Source organism: Sturnira hondurensis, unplaced genomic scaffold, assembly GCF_014824575.4.
Source record: "Sturnira hondurensis isolate 20B ecotype Veracruz unplaced genomic scaffold, ASM1482457v3 Scaffold0013931, whole genome shotgun sequence".
Taxonomy (NCBI): Eukaryota; Metazoa; Chordata; class Mammalia; order Chiroptera; family Phyllostomidae; genus Sturnira; species Sturnira hondurensis.
This window is the reverse complement of record NW_028086562.1, coordinates 510,668-525,116: the sequence shown is the minus strand read 5'-3', so window position 1 is coordinate 525,116 and position 14,449 is coordinate 510,668.

The window sequence follows — 14,449 nt, the reverse complement described above, 5'->3', positions numbered from 1 at the left end:
CGGGTCGGGGGCAGGGCAAACTAGCCAGTCAAGTTAAAATCCCCTTCTCTTCACCCTGCGATTCCTTCATCGGGACATCTGGAGAAACTCCTCCCGAGCCAGCAGACACCACGAGTGGCCCTGGCAGCATTGTCCGAGGCCGCGAAAAACCGGATGGAACCTGAGAGCCCGCCACCAGGTCAGAGAGAAGCCACACAAGGTCCCATGTGGGATAACGTGCGGCCGCAGGTTCCAACTTATTTGCTCGTATGTTCCTTAATGGGGTTTGCAAAACCATGTTCCCCTCTCAGTTTCAATTTGACATCTAAAATACTTGCTGTTAAATTTTAGAAGTTGGAGAGGTCATTTCTAGGGCACTGTAAATGTGGACTTTTTAGCCACGTCTTTCAAATCTATCCTGTGGAACCTTAACATGCGTATTCGATGTCTCTGACAATCTATTTTCAAAAACACACGTGGAGATTCTTGTGTGACAGTCCTCCATTTTCAGTTACTCGGGGTCAGGACGCCCACCAAGTTCAATCCTGTACGAGTTTTCTGCCGTGTATTGAGTGGCCAGCAAAGAGAATCAAAGAATCTGAAAAAAAAAAAAAGCAGGAGTAGAAACAGCGGAAACTGGAAGGATACTTGGACCCCAAAGCGCTGCAAACGCCTTTGGAAATGGCAGTGAGCGAGCCCTGCATGTCCGTGTGGATGAACCGAGAGAAGGAAGTGGACAACTTGGGGAAAAAATCATTCCGATGTTCGACTCCGTGAGTGACGTCATCAAAGAGGCCTCTGTGCTTTTCTTAGCTTGACAAGAAATACATGTCTCAGTGATGCAAGCCAACATTAATGCGAGGAATGATAAAGCGCGAGAACTTACCGGACGAAAATAAACAGGTCGATGGAAGAGAAGGGAACGATATTATGGGAAGAAGAACTGTAGCCTAACACAACTTGCAAAGGGTATTCGGCTTCTTTGCCAAGAAGGCCCAGGTGGTGAGGGAGGCCGAGGCTGCGCCTGCTGGAGGCAATCGGCTTCCGAGCAAACGGCGCGTCCCAGCGGAGCCTCCACGCGCGTGGAACTTCAAGGAAGAGCCATGGCCTCAGCAGCCCCGTCCTAAGAAAAGTTGTGATTCGGGCTCACGCGCTGTCCACCCAGGTCCGTGCTGCCCTGGGGGTGGGGGGGTCGGGGAGGGCTTCCCCTAGGCCCTGGCTGGACCAGCAGTTTGAAGGGAGAAGCTTCCACCCCACGCTCGGTCGGACTGCCCCACCTGTGGGTTTCAAACTGTGGACACACAGCCCATGAGGTCGCTTCTGGGGACGTCTCTGGGCAACATGGGACGAGCCTGCAGAGCCAAGCGCGGTTAAAGGAAGATTGCTGAATTTACAGATTTTTTAAAATCCTCACCAGAGGCTGTTTTTATTGTTTTTAGAGAGAGGAGAAGGGAAAGAGAGAGGAAGCATCAATGGGTCACCTCTGGAACCCTCCTAGACCGGGCACCAAACTCGCCACCCAGACGTGTGCCCTGACCTGGAATCCAACCCACAGACTTCGGGTGTTGGGGGCAATGCTCCAACCGGCCCAGCCACCCGGCCCTTCAGGTGAAGCGTATTCAAAGGCAGGTGGCCTGTCCTTTTCACTGTTTTAAAGGCTGAGGTTCAGCTTCTGTGGTCTTTTTGTAAAGAACCATCTGGTTGTGTTCATTTCACCCTGCCTGCCGTCTACAGGACACAGATGCGGACAAATTTTGTTTAAAAAGGATGGTTCCTACAGGTTAGGGGAAGAAGAGAAAGTCCCTGCAAATAAGAAAGTGGTCAGAGCATTAAAAATGTTCGCCTCGCTGAGCTAGAAGACAGCCTTTGCTCTCAGAGGTGAGCTTGTTTTATTTAGGGCAGACATTCCAGAAACTAATGAAGGAGGGACACCTACTCCTGTGTTTTCAAGAAAAAAAAAATCTCAGTTTAAGTGCCCTTGACTGGTGTGAAAGGTGCAGCCCTCGACGCTCATTCAGAGTGGGAGCCCACCGCCCCTCGCCGGGCGCGGGTGAGGCCAGCAGCCTCGGCGTTTCTCCCGATTGTGCGTTCAATGCCATTATCACGGCCCAGGGGCAAATGCACACTGACAGCGTGGAATAGGTGGCCAACAATGCCAGAGGATTTTATGTTTTGCTTTAATCTTCTGCTAAAATAAACTTCCTATTAGTGTTTTGCACATAGTTTTTTTTTAAGTGTTACCTCTTGTTATATAACTTTTTAAGCATTAAAACCATTTTTTCCCATCCCTGGTTGGGTGGCTCAGTTACTTGGGGCATCATCCCACACACCAAAGGGTCGTGGGTTCAATCCTTGGTCAGGGGGTGTGTGGGAGGCAACCCAGCGATGTTTCTTTCTCTCTCTCCCCTCCCTCCCCCTCCCTCCCCTCCCTCCCCTCCCTCCCCCTCCCTCCCCTCCCTCCCCTCCCTCCCCTCTCTCCTCTCCCTCCCCTCCCTCCCCTCCCTCCCCTCCCTCCCCCTCCCTCCCTCTCCCTCCCTCTCCCTCTCCCTTCCTCACTCTCTAAAGTCAATTAACATATCCTCTGGTGAGAATTAAAACAAAATTTTTTCCAGAAAAAATTTTAAACTATTTCAACGGATTTTACTCTCTGTCACTTTATCTCAGCGAGTCTCCATCAGCGCGTGTCTGCCCTAGTCCCCCCCCCCAGAGTGCCCTGGGGGGGGCTTCGTGGCTGCCAGCCCCCCTGCCTGCGGCTTCTTGAACCAGCCAGTAGCTTTTCTTCCTTGGTAAGAATATTCTTCTCAAATTGTCCCCAACTAATCAGAGAAAAGACATCAATTTTCCTTTCTGGCCTTCCTTAACTCTTTTCCAACATGAGAGAGGAGCCAAAAATTGAGAAGAATTATAGCATTGTCGTCCCACAAAATGGGGATGGTCTAGTGTGGGCTCTTCTTGTCGGAGGGGAGGGGTTTTTCGCTTTCTTCCCAACTAAGAAGCAGCGTGTCTCGCTTCTCACAAATGTTATCCGCTGCTTGGTCCTGCTTGAGATTTATGTCTGCACTCCGATGTCTTCCCTAGAAACGTTATTTATTGCCTCAGATATAAACTACTTTAGAAGCCAGAGTCCTTGGGACTTTTAAAGGAGCCTTCTCGCAAAAGCCTTTTTAACAAAGCTTGAAGCAGAAAACCGAACAGGTTTATTGGTGTTTATTGCAATCTCTGAAGAGACATTTATCGTAAAAATGAGCATCTTAAAGCTCCTTCCATGACAACTTCTGTAAAACCAGAAACCAAACCAGACCATCGGGACTCGCCCTAGGCAAATGAGGATGGAGGGCACAGCCGGTGACTGTGCCTTTCCCCTGGTACTGGTGGGGGCGGGGTGTGGGGGCGGGGTGGGGGTGCGTGGTGTTCGTGCAACGGCCTCGACGTGGGGCCTGTGTTTAATCTTTGTCCCCAGTGCTTCCCTGAGAACATTTCTTATTTGACTTGTAGGATGTGAATGGTCTCACTGTGGAAATTAAAAAACCTTCAACGTCTGATCATTCGCAAAAACTTTAGTTATTTCAAGAAGGACGAAGTGTAACTTCGTAGGTTAAACATCAGAAATGGAGAAAGCAATGATTCGCTGCCAGAATCGCACAATAGGAGTTAATGTTCCCAAACTCAAAACGCAGACCAGATATTCAATGTGGCAGCAGCTTCGCTTCTGGGGCGATTACCCTCTGCATTCTGATGAAAGCGTGTTCTGGAGGACAAGTGGGACGGGAATAAATCTGTCCCCTTCCCTTTTCTCTAAGTGACTGTTGCTTCTGTGGGAGTCAGCTGCTTTCCCGGCGCCCCCCAGCCCCTCAGAGAAAGGGGGTGTCCGAGCTTCATGGGCGAGGACCGGCGGAACACCATGGTGACATTCTGCCACGAAAGGGTCGTCTCTCGTTTTCAGAGTCAACAAATGTTATTGCCACCAGGAAATAGACCCCATGAAAAGAGAGTCGGGAACAGGGAAGAGCTGCCCAGGCAGTCACCCTTTTCAGTGTCCAAGTTCATTAGCCTTGTTAACTCAAGTCAGTGGGACAGAACAAAAGGTGTCTCCAGAGCCCCACGAACATGGGCGTGCGTATTTCAGATCTGTGACTGTGAAATAGCAAAGGCGATTTTTCTTCTTGCTCACGATGCGGTTCCAGTTTCTTCCTTTTGGTAAATACGCCTCATAACACACTCCTCGTACCCTATGTTACAAAGTGCCGTTCGTCCTGGACTCCTGGATGGTTTTGGTTACAGGCATAACCAAAAATGTCCTAGCCCGGACAGTAGCTGTTGAAGGTAGCAGGTGTCATAGGGAACAGGTGAGAAACCTCCATAGCTGATGGCGGAAGGCAAAGTCCTGGGAGGGTGCACGGGTCTGTGAAATTCCGGGGGGGTCCGGTGGTCCAGGCTGTGCCGGGATTACCCCTCTACCCCTTCCGGGTGGAGGACAGCTACTGCCTTTGGGGTCCCCTGCCGTCAGGCAAGAAGGGGACACAAGCTTGGAAGACTGTTGGATTGGGGGGCCATGCCTGGCTCATTTGAGGCACCGGCTCTGGCCCACTTACTGGGCCATCCCTCCAGCGGGGCGATCCCCTTAAAGGGTCCCCATCCCCCATTGTGGAGTTTTGCCACTAAAATTCGGAAGAGCGTTTTACAATTTTGCTTTTGACAGTATGATTAGTGTTGACTTTCCATCTTCTCTCTCTCTCCTTCTACAGGCAGCATTTCTTTCTGTCCTCAGTCGGGTCCAAAGAGCCTTGAAATGTTTGTAGGGAAGGAGGAGAGGCGGGGGAAATCTGGGGCGGTGGGTGGTGGGTGCTTGGTGGCCCAACACACAGGGTTCTGGGGCTGACATTTTCTGTGTAGGACAGGAAACCAGGTCTCCTGCTAAAACTGAGAGGGCAGGAGGGAGGGCAGCTTGGTGCTTAAGAGAGGGGCGTCCATTAGAAAGAGTCCTGTCACCTGGGCCAGACAGGGTGCTGCTGGGGGCGGGGCAGAGACCCCAAACTTGGTGCCTGGGAGATTTCGGTCAGGGTTGCGGAGCACACCAGGTACAGGGTTCAAGAAAGCAGACAGTTAGGTTTCTCCGAGTCCCTGTGAGGAAAGAAATGAGGGTGTTTTTATTGGCAAGGCCGCATAATCACTTCAGTGTGTCTTCCAGGACGCGGTGCAGAAAAGAAAAATAAAATGCTTTGCTTCTGCCGTTCAAGGCTCAGGCAAGAGTGTTGTTGACAACCAGCACGTCCACGTCCCCAGAGTCAAATTTTGATTTTTTTAAAAAATGTAGACCTTTTATACAAACGCATGCATTTTTTCCGAATGGCAGGCATCATTCATTAATGTGGCCAAGAGCAAGTCTGTGTGATGTTCAGAGCCTGCGAGAGTGGAGCTGGCTCTGTGCAGGGTGGGGGAGGCTGGCTGCCTGTCCCCTGGGGGCGCATAGGAAGGAAGTGGCCTTGAGCATCACGGGGAGAGAGTTTATGGTCCATAATCGTTTTCCGTAAATGAAAATTGCTTCTCCTCGCCCAGCAATTCAGCTCTATCTGAGTGCGTCCAGAAAGCCTCATTCACGTGCACTATGACACTTCTGAGTGAGCGAGCGAGCGTCACCCAGAGACTTCAAGAGACCCGCCATCCTGTCGCTTCTAGGACAGCCGCCTGCAGGGCTGTGTGGAGGTTGGCTGTGCTCTTTTGTACCCTCGGGGTGACGCCAGTGGGGTGACTGGAGAGAGGACGGGCGGGGGAGGGCAGGGGTTCATCATCGCCTTTTCTCATCCCAGCTTTAACCACATTCATTGGCTACACAGCAGGGGCAGCAGTGGGCTCTCGTTTGCTCTTCCGAGCATCTCATTTACCCACTCGGTTTCCATAGAAAACCAAGTTCTTGACCAGTGATTATTACAGTACTACTCGTAAGAAGAAACCAGGACACTTTTCCTCAGAGTGATGTCCCTAGTTAGGTCTTCTGTCACTTTGCGGGGGGGGGGGGGGCGGGGGCTGCCCAGGGAGAAGAAAATCTCTCACCTGCTTTTGAATAAATTCTGGAGCCCACGGGCGTCTGTGAATTTACACCAGTATTTTGCCACACGGGAGTTTTCCCAGAAAGGCTCCGAGCAGAACGTCCTCTTCTGAAACCTGCTAGAACCCGAATTGTTCAAGTTTAACCCAAGAATGATTGTCTGCTTGTCCCAGGGGCTGCAGATGCTCCTGGGAACCCCCCCGNGGGAGAGAGTTTATGGTCCATAATCGTTTTCCGTAAATGAAAATTGCTTCTCCTCGCCCAGCAATTCAGCTCTATCTGAGTGCGTCCAGAAAGCCTCATTCACGTGCACTATGACACTCTTGAGTGAGCGAACGAGCGTCACCCAGAGACTTCAAGAGACCCGCCATCCTGTCGCTTCTAGGACAGCCACCTGCAGGGCTGTGTGGAGGTTGGCTGTGCTCTTTTGTACCCTTGGGGTGACGCCAGTGGGGTGACTGGAGAGAGGACGGGCGGGGGAGGGCAGGGGTTCATCATCGCCTTTTCTCATCCCAGCTTTAACCACGTTCATTGGCTACACAGCAGGGGCAGCGGTGGGCTCTCATTTGCTCTTCCGAGCATCTCATTTACCCACTCGGTTTCCACAGAGAACCAAGTTCTTGACCAGTGATTATTACAATACTACTCGTAAGAAGAAACCAAGACACTTTTCCTCAGAGTGATGTCCCTAGTTAGGTCTTCTGTCACTTTGCGGGGGGGTGGGGGGGCTGCCCAGGGAGAAGAAAATCTCTCACCTGCTTTTGAATAAATTCTGGAGCCCACGGGCGTCTGTGAATTTACGCCAGTATTTTGCCACACGGGAGTTTTCCCAGAAAGGCTCCGAGCAGAACGTCATCTTCTGAAACCTGCTAGAACCCGAATTGTTCAAGTTTAACCCAAGAATGATTGTCTGCTTGTCCCAGGGGCTGCAGATGCTCCTGGGAACCCCCCCGGGCACCCGAGAGAGGTTCAGGGCAGTTTCTTCCCACCGTGGTGAGCTGATGGGAACAGCACCGGGCATTTGGAGAGGAGTGGACACTCCGGCCAGCGCCAAGGAGACCGGTGAAAAGGGAAACGGAACTTTTGCCCTTTTATTATGGTGGAACTACCCCAAGCTGTTCGTTTCCCGGGGAGAATTAGGCAGGTCACACGGAGTCTCTGGGTAAAGAACAGGCAGTGAGTCCTGGATGGTGTGGCTTAATGGTTGAGCACTGGCCTGCAAGTCAGGGGGTTGCCGGTTTGATTCCCAGGCTAGGGAGCATGGCTGGGTTGCAGGCCAGGTCCCTGGTCGGGGGTGTGCAAGGGGCAACTGGTCCATGTTTCTCTCACACATCGATGTTTCTCGACCCTCCCTTCCGCTGCCTGGGTCTGTGTTCCCCACTAACCCGCCTTCACACCGGCCTGCCTCGGGCTCTGCTTCTGAGAGAACCCAGATCAAGAGTAACCTGAGTTCATTTCAAGAAGTCACCCCACTTGTTACTTCTAACGTTTTAATTTCTTACCCACGGAAATGAAATTTCCACATCCCATTACAGTTTTATCAACGAAGCCTCGCCATCTCATCAGAATGCCTGCCGGTGTGGTGCTGGTCACAAGTAAATCACGTGTCTGCATGTGACCCAGAGGCCGGGGAGGACAGTGGACGTACACTTGGAGTTTCCAGTGCAGCCCCACCCTTACCCAGTGTGCGACCTTGGGCAAGTCCCATAAACTCTCCAAGCCTCATCTGTGAAATGGCCATAACAATCAAACTAGAAATGAATCACAAAAAATGAAGACCTTTCACCTGGAGATTTAAAAACTTCTAATAACTCAAGTGAATGAAGAAATATAAAAGGGGATTGCAGGACGTCTTGGAAGTAACGATGATGGAAATACAAAGCACCGAAATGTCCGGGATGGCTAAAATGCGGAGGAAAATGATAACTTACATTAATACCTATATCGCAACAGACACACCGGAGAGGACAAGGTTTATCTTTTCAAACTCAAAGAAAAGTGACAGCCATCTGGAAAGATTGCTTGGGGAGGGAGAAGAGATAAGGAAAAAATAATACTAGGAATAAAGAAAGGACAGAACTATTAACTCAAGAAATGTAAACTAGAGTACAACAATATCATACACACTTTATGNAAAGGGGATTGCAGGACGTCTTGGAAGTAACGATGATGGAAATACAAAGCACCGAAATGTCCGGGATGGCTAAAATGCGGAGGAAAATGATAATTTACATTAACACCTATATCGGCAAAAAGGGAAGATGAGGATGAACGTGTTAAACTCCCAACACGAAGCAGAAGACAGACACACCGGAGAGGACAAGGCTTGTCCTTTCAAACTCAAAGAAAAGTGACAGCCATCTAGAAAGATTGCTTGGGGAGGGAGAAGAGATAAGGAAAAAATAATACTAGGAATAAAGAAAGGACAGAACTATTAACTCAAGAAATGTAAACTAGAGTACAACAATATCATACACACTTTATGCCAATGAAGGTGAATACTGACATTAAATTGGTAACTTTCTGAACAAAACGTAACGTGTCAAAACTGACTGGAGCCCTGGCTGGTGTGTCTCAGTGGGTTGAGCACCGGCCTGCAAACCAAAAAGGTCACCAGTTCCGTTCCCTGTCAGGGCACGTGCCTGGGTTGTGGGCACACGGCGGGCAACTGATCATTGTTTCTCTCCACATCAATGCTTCTCTTCCTCCCTCCCTTCCCCTCTCTCTAAAAAATAAATAAAATCTTTTAAAAAACCCTGGAGGAGAAACAGAAAAATCACTCCCTCCTAAATTAATTTCTAGCACAGTCCCAATGAGAATGTCATCATGCTTGTTTCTAGAGTGGGACATGTTAATTTTAAAGATCAGTTAGAAGGATAAACAAGCAAAGAATAACTGGGATAATCCGCACCCCCCCAAGACGTGCAGTGTTGGGGGGGTGGGGGGTGACTAGCACACCCAGGGAGTGAAGCACACGCTAAAGCACACATGATTCAAACAGCGTGGCACCAGTCTGCGCACATGTAGACAGACAAATCAAAAACCAGAAAGCCCAGAGACAGACCCAAGTAAGGACTGATGAAGGTAGCATCTCAGATCAGTAGAGAAGTGTAATGTGAAATTGAGGTACCCGAAAGGCATATACAAATACATAACTGAGCCTATTCCTAGATCACACCAGAATATGTTCCAAATGGATCACAGATTTTGATGTAAAATGAAGAAAACATGGGGAAATTCCTTTGTAACTTCGGAGTTATATAGCCAAGAAACGTTCCTAAGTATGACTCAAATCCCAGAAGCGATAAGGAAAAGAACTGGTTAATGTGTTTATGTAAAAATATAGTACGTGCATCGCCAACAGCACCGTCAGCTAACTAAAAACGCAAATATAAGAGTGGGGGAAACATTAACGCTTGTTTGCCGACTAAACCAATTGGTACATTGGGCCCAGCCATCTGAGGTTGCTGGTGTTTTGATCATTTTTGACCTAATAAAGTAGGAATTTCGTATGGTCCAACTTAATATCTTACATGTAAGGAACTTCTAAAAATAGGCCCTGGCTGGTGTAGCTCAGTGAATTGAGCGTGGGCCTGCAAACCACACAATCGCAGTTCGATTCCCAGTCAGGGCACGTGCCTGGGTTGCAGGCCAGTTCCCAGCAGGGGACTCACAAGAAGCAACCATACATTGATATTTCTTTCCTTCTCTTCTTCCTTTCCTCTCTAAAAATAAATAAATAAAATCTTTAAAAAAAACCCTGAAACCATGTTTAAAAAAAAAGGAACTTCTAAAAATAGAATGGACAACATCCTCGTAGAAGAATGGGCTGAAGGTATGAACACACGATTTACAAAATAAAAAAGCAAGTGGCTGGCAGCCCCTATGAAGAGATGCTCCCGCACGTTCCCGCACGCCCCCCGCCCCCCACAACGAAGGCCGGGGCAAAAAGGCCCGAAAGGCAGCTCGCCCGGGGCCAGGAGCAACACCCTGAGACGGCATGACGTCCTGCTATCGGATGGAACTGGGCCTCCAACCTCCGCCAGGACTGTCTTGGATATTCTTAGAGTCTTGTATTTGATAGACTTTAAACTTAAACACACACACACACTCCTGCTGAGATCTGTATTTGTTTTGGGATTACTTTGAATCCATGGATCAATTTGGGCAGAACCGACACCTTTACAAACTTAAGTACTTAATAAACATTTTAAAATTAATCCCAATAATGTCCTATAGTTTGCTATGTAGAGCTCTTGACCGTCTTTTGTTAGATTGATTCCTGTGTTTCTGAGGTTCTTTGAAACTATTCTACGTGGAATTCTGTTTTTAAATTTCATTTTCTAATTGTTACCAGAATATCAAAATTCATTGATTTTTTTACATTGGCCTTATACTCAGCAACCTTGCTAAATTCACTTATTAATTCTAATAGTTTCATCAGTATATGTAAATTTTTTTTCTAGCCAGCCAATCACAAAGTCTGTGAGTAATGACTATCTGTTCCGTGCTTTTGAATCTTCATATCTTTTTCCCCCTCAATTTACTGAACTGGCTAGGACCCCCAGTACTTGCTACAGGGTTTTTGTACACACCCTTTATAATATTAAGGATGTTTCCTCCTGTTAGTAATTTGCTGAAAATGTTCATCATGAATGGGTAGTAAATTCTGTCAAATAATTTTTCTGCATATATTGAGAGAATCATGATTTTTCTTATTCTGATAAGGTAGTAAATTTGAACAGCAAACAAACCCTGAATTTCTGAAATAAATCTACCCTGGTCACAATACATTAATTTTACATATAATCACTGAAACTGGTTTCAATTTGGGATTTTATAAAAAATAACTGTAAGACTGAGTTGGGAAATGTTCTTTCATTTTCTATCGGTATTTCTTTTCCTCTACAAGTTCCACAGAATTCACTGATAAAGGCGTCTGGTCCTGGAGCTTTTCATGGGAAGATTAAAATTATGAATCCAATTTCTTTAATAGCCATATGTCTAAATATATATTTAGTATGTTATATTCTTCCAGGAATGTTTATCATAACTTTCTAGTGTATTAGCATACAGTTATATGTATTTTACCTTTTAACAGATTTTATTTGTTTCTTTTCAGAGAGAGAGGGAGAGAGTGAGAAACATCAGTGTGAGAGAGACCTGGATCAGTTGCCTGTCATTCGAATCCCCGCCCAGGGATGAGCCCGCAGCCCAGGTATGTACCCGGACGGAATTAAACCTGAGCCCCTTGGTTCTGTGAGTGATGCCCAGACACCTGAGCCACGCCAGTCAGGGCTATTTTATCATCTTTTTGACGTCCGTAGGAACTGTAGGGATGCCTTCCGTTTCCCTTCGGACCCTGGTTACTTGGACACTCTCTCCTGGGATAACTCTTCCCAGGCTTGAGCTTTGCCGATTCTTTCTCACTTTTGTTTTCTGCTTTATCAGTGTCGGCTCTTATATTGATTACTCCTCTCCTTCTACTTTCCTTGGGCTTAATTCTCCACTCTTTTCCTAATTTTTTAGTTGAATATTTAGATCACTGATGTTTAGACTTATAGTGGTTTTTTTCACTGTGCAGACTGTGAGTTCTGTCTCTTGCGACTACATTCTGTACGTTTTAATATGTGGTATATTCCTTACATTTTGTTGAAAATAGTTTCTGCTCTGTTTTTAGTAAGCTTTCTTCTTCCACTGAAGTTATTACAAGCATATTATTTACTTGCCAAACTTGGGAGGGATTTTCTATTTATCTCTTGCGGTTAATTTCTAGCTTCATTTTACTATTTTCAGAGAACACATTCTGTATAATTGAATCCTTCAGAATGTCTTAAGACTGGTTTTTAAGGTAAAGCCCATTTTTGTCGACCTATAATCAATCAAATCAAATTTGCTAATTATATCAGTAAAATCTTCTATATCCTCAATGATGACGTTATCTTCCTGTTCTATTAGATTTTGGGAGGAGTTGAAGTCTCCTACTGTAAATGTGAGTTTGTTTACTTCTCCTTGTAATTCTGCCCCTTTTTGCCCATCCATTGTGAGACCGTGGTATCAATGACTCTGTAAAAATTTAGCATTTTTTGTATTCCTGATGGAATGTCCTTTTTTGGTGAGGAAATGTTTCTCTGCATCTGGAACCGTTCTTGACCTGAAGCCCACCCTGCCCACTCAGCCCACTCGGCCACGCCAGAACTTGCTTCCCTGTGCTGCGTGGAGTAGGGTGGGTCACGGGCGATGTCCCGAGCCAGACGCCGGAGGCAGGAGCCGACCATCGGTCCTGGTTCCTTCCCATTCAGAAGCCCTCAGCGGGGCACCGGGGCGGCTGCTGCAGCCGACGTACCTTGCCGTTCACGTGCTGGCCCGCCTTGTAGGCTTCGGGCGCCAGGTTTCCGTCTTCAGCCTCTCCAGTGCCTGGGACAGTCACACTTTTAGCTCCTTGTCAGAGGACTCCGGGTTCTTCTGCCAGACATCCCAGCATCGGAACTGGAGTCTGGCCCTGGCTGGGGCGGCTTGGTTTAGAGCATCATCCCATTGACTGAAGGGTCACAGGGATGTCAGGGCACATACCCAGGTTGGGGGTTCCATCCCGGGTAGAGGGCAAACCAATCAATGTTTTTCTCTCACATCGGTGTTTCTCTCTCTCCCTTCCTTCCTCTCTCTCTCTGAAAGGGATGAGAAAATGTCCTAAGGTGAGGATAAAAAAATTGCAGTCTTGTAGGTAGTGAGAGACCAACACGGCATCCTGTCCGTCCCCACGGGTTCCCCATCTGGCTGTCCCCTCCAGCCTGTTGACTTCAGGCTCCAGCTCCAGAAACCAGGGAGATGAGCAGTGTGGGGACCTCCCAACACTTCAACTGTGCTCACCCTCTCCTCACCTCGTCATGTCTTAATTCTCTCTATATTTCGGTATTTCCACCTATTGAACTCCTAATAATGTACCATTGTGTATTTCGTATAATCAATATTCATTTAGAGTTACCCACCTCTCTAACTTCATCTGTTGCTCTCCAGTCCTTCCTGGGTCTCTGTGAGTCCCTCCAGAGTAATTGCCCTTCTACTTAAAGAATTCCCTCTAGAACTTTCCTTCAAGCCAACCTGCTTGTGTGACATCACCTCAGGCTTTCATTTGTCCTTAAGTGTCTTTGTTCTGCTTTCACTCTTGAAGCGTCTTTTCTCTGGGTATAGAGCAGAATCCAACACGACGCCTGCCTACAGACACTCTCACTGCCTTTTTTGCGAGAGAACCCTCCCCTGACATCTGCATGGAATTTCAAAAGCCCCAGAATAACCAAAACAATCTTGAAAAGCAGGAACCAAGACAGGATGTTCACCTCTCGGTTTCAAAGCCTGTTGCCAAGCTGCAGTGATCAAGACAGCGTGGTACTGGGGAAGGAAGGACAGACAGACAGACCACTGGAATGGACTTGAGAGTCTAAAAAGAAAAATGCACACCTATGGTCAGTTGGTTTGCAGCAAGGGTGACGAGACAATTCCATGGGGAGAGAACCATATGTTCAACAAATGGCGAGTGCTGACCAGACCCTCACCTCACATCATTTACAAAAATCAGCTCAAAATTGACCGAAGACCTACTGACTGGTGTGGCTCAGTTGGTTGGATGCCCTTCTGTAAAGCAACAAAGGGTCACTGGTTCAATTCCTGGCCCAGGTACGTGCCTGGGTTGTGGGTTCCCAGGTTGGGGCGTGTCTGAGAGGCAAGCCACCGATATGTCTCTCTCTGAAAATAAATAAATAAAATCTTTAAAAAAACTTGTGTGCATCAGAAAACTTTATAAAAAACTGAAAGGAGCCCTGGCTGGTGTAGCTCAGTGGATTGAGTGCAGGCCTGCAAACCAGAGGATATCAGTTCGATTCCCAGTCAGGGCACATGCCTGGGTTGCAGGCCAGTTCCCAGAAGGGGACGCCCTAGAGGCAACCATACATTGATATTTCTCTCCCTCTCTCCTTCCCTTCCCCTCTAAAGATACATAAATAAAATCTAAAAAAAAAAAAAAGTGAAAGGACAACCAATAGAATGGGAGAAAAGCCTGCATCCAGGAAGGGCCCACACTCCGAAATCTAGCACAGTCAAAACAGCAAGACGAAGTCCATTTGAAAATGGGCAAAGGACTTGGATGAATATTTCTCCAAAGAAGATGTGCACATGGTCAGTAGGCACGCAGAAACACGCTATCATGCATCATTAGGAAAGTGCAAATCGATACAAAACAAGAACAATGTGGTACTAGCCCCTCACCTACTAGGATGGCTATAACTTTTTTAATGGAAGAAAACAGGTGAAAACATGGAGAAACTGGAAACCTCACGCGTAGTCAGTGAGAGTGCAAAACAGCAACTGGCCATTCCTCGGGAGTTTAATGAAGAGTTAGCGTATGGCCCAGCGATTTCACACTTCGAC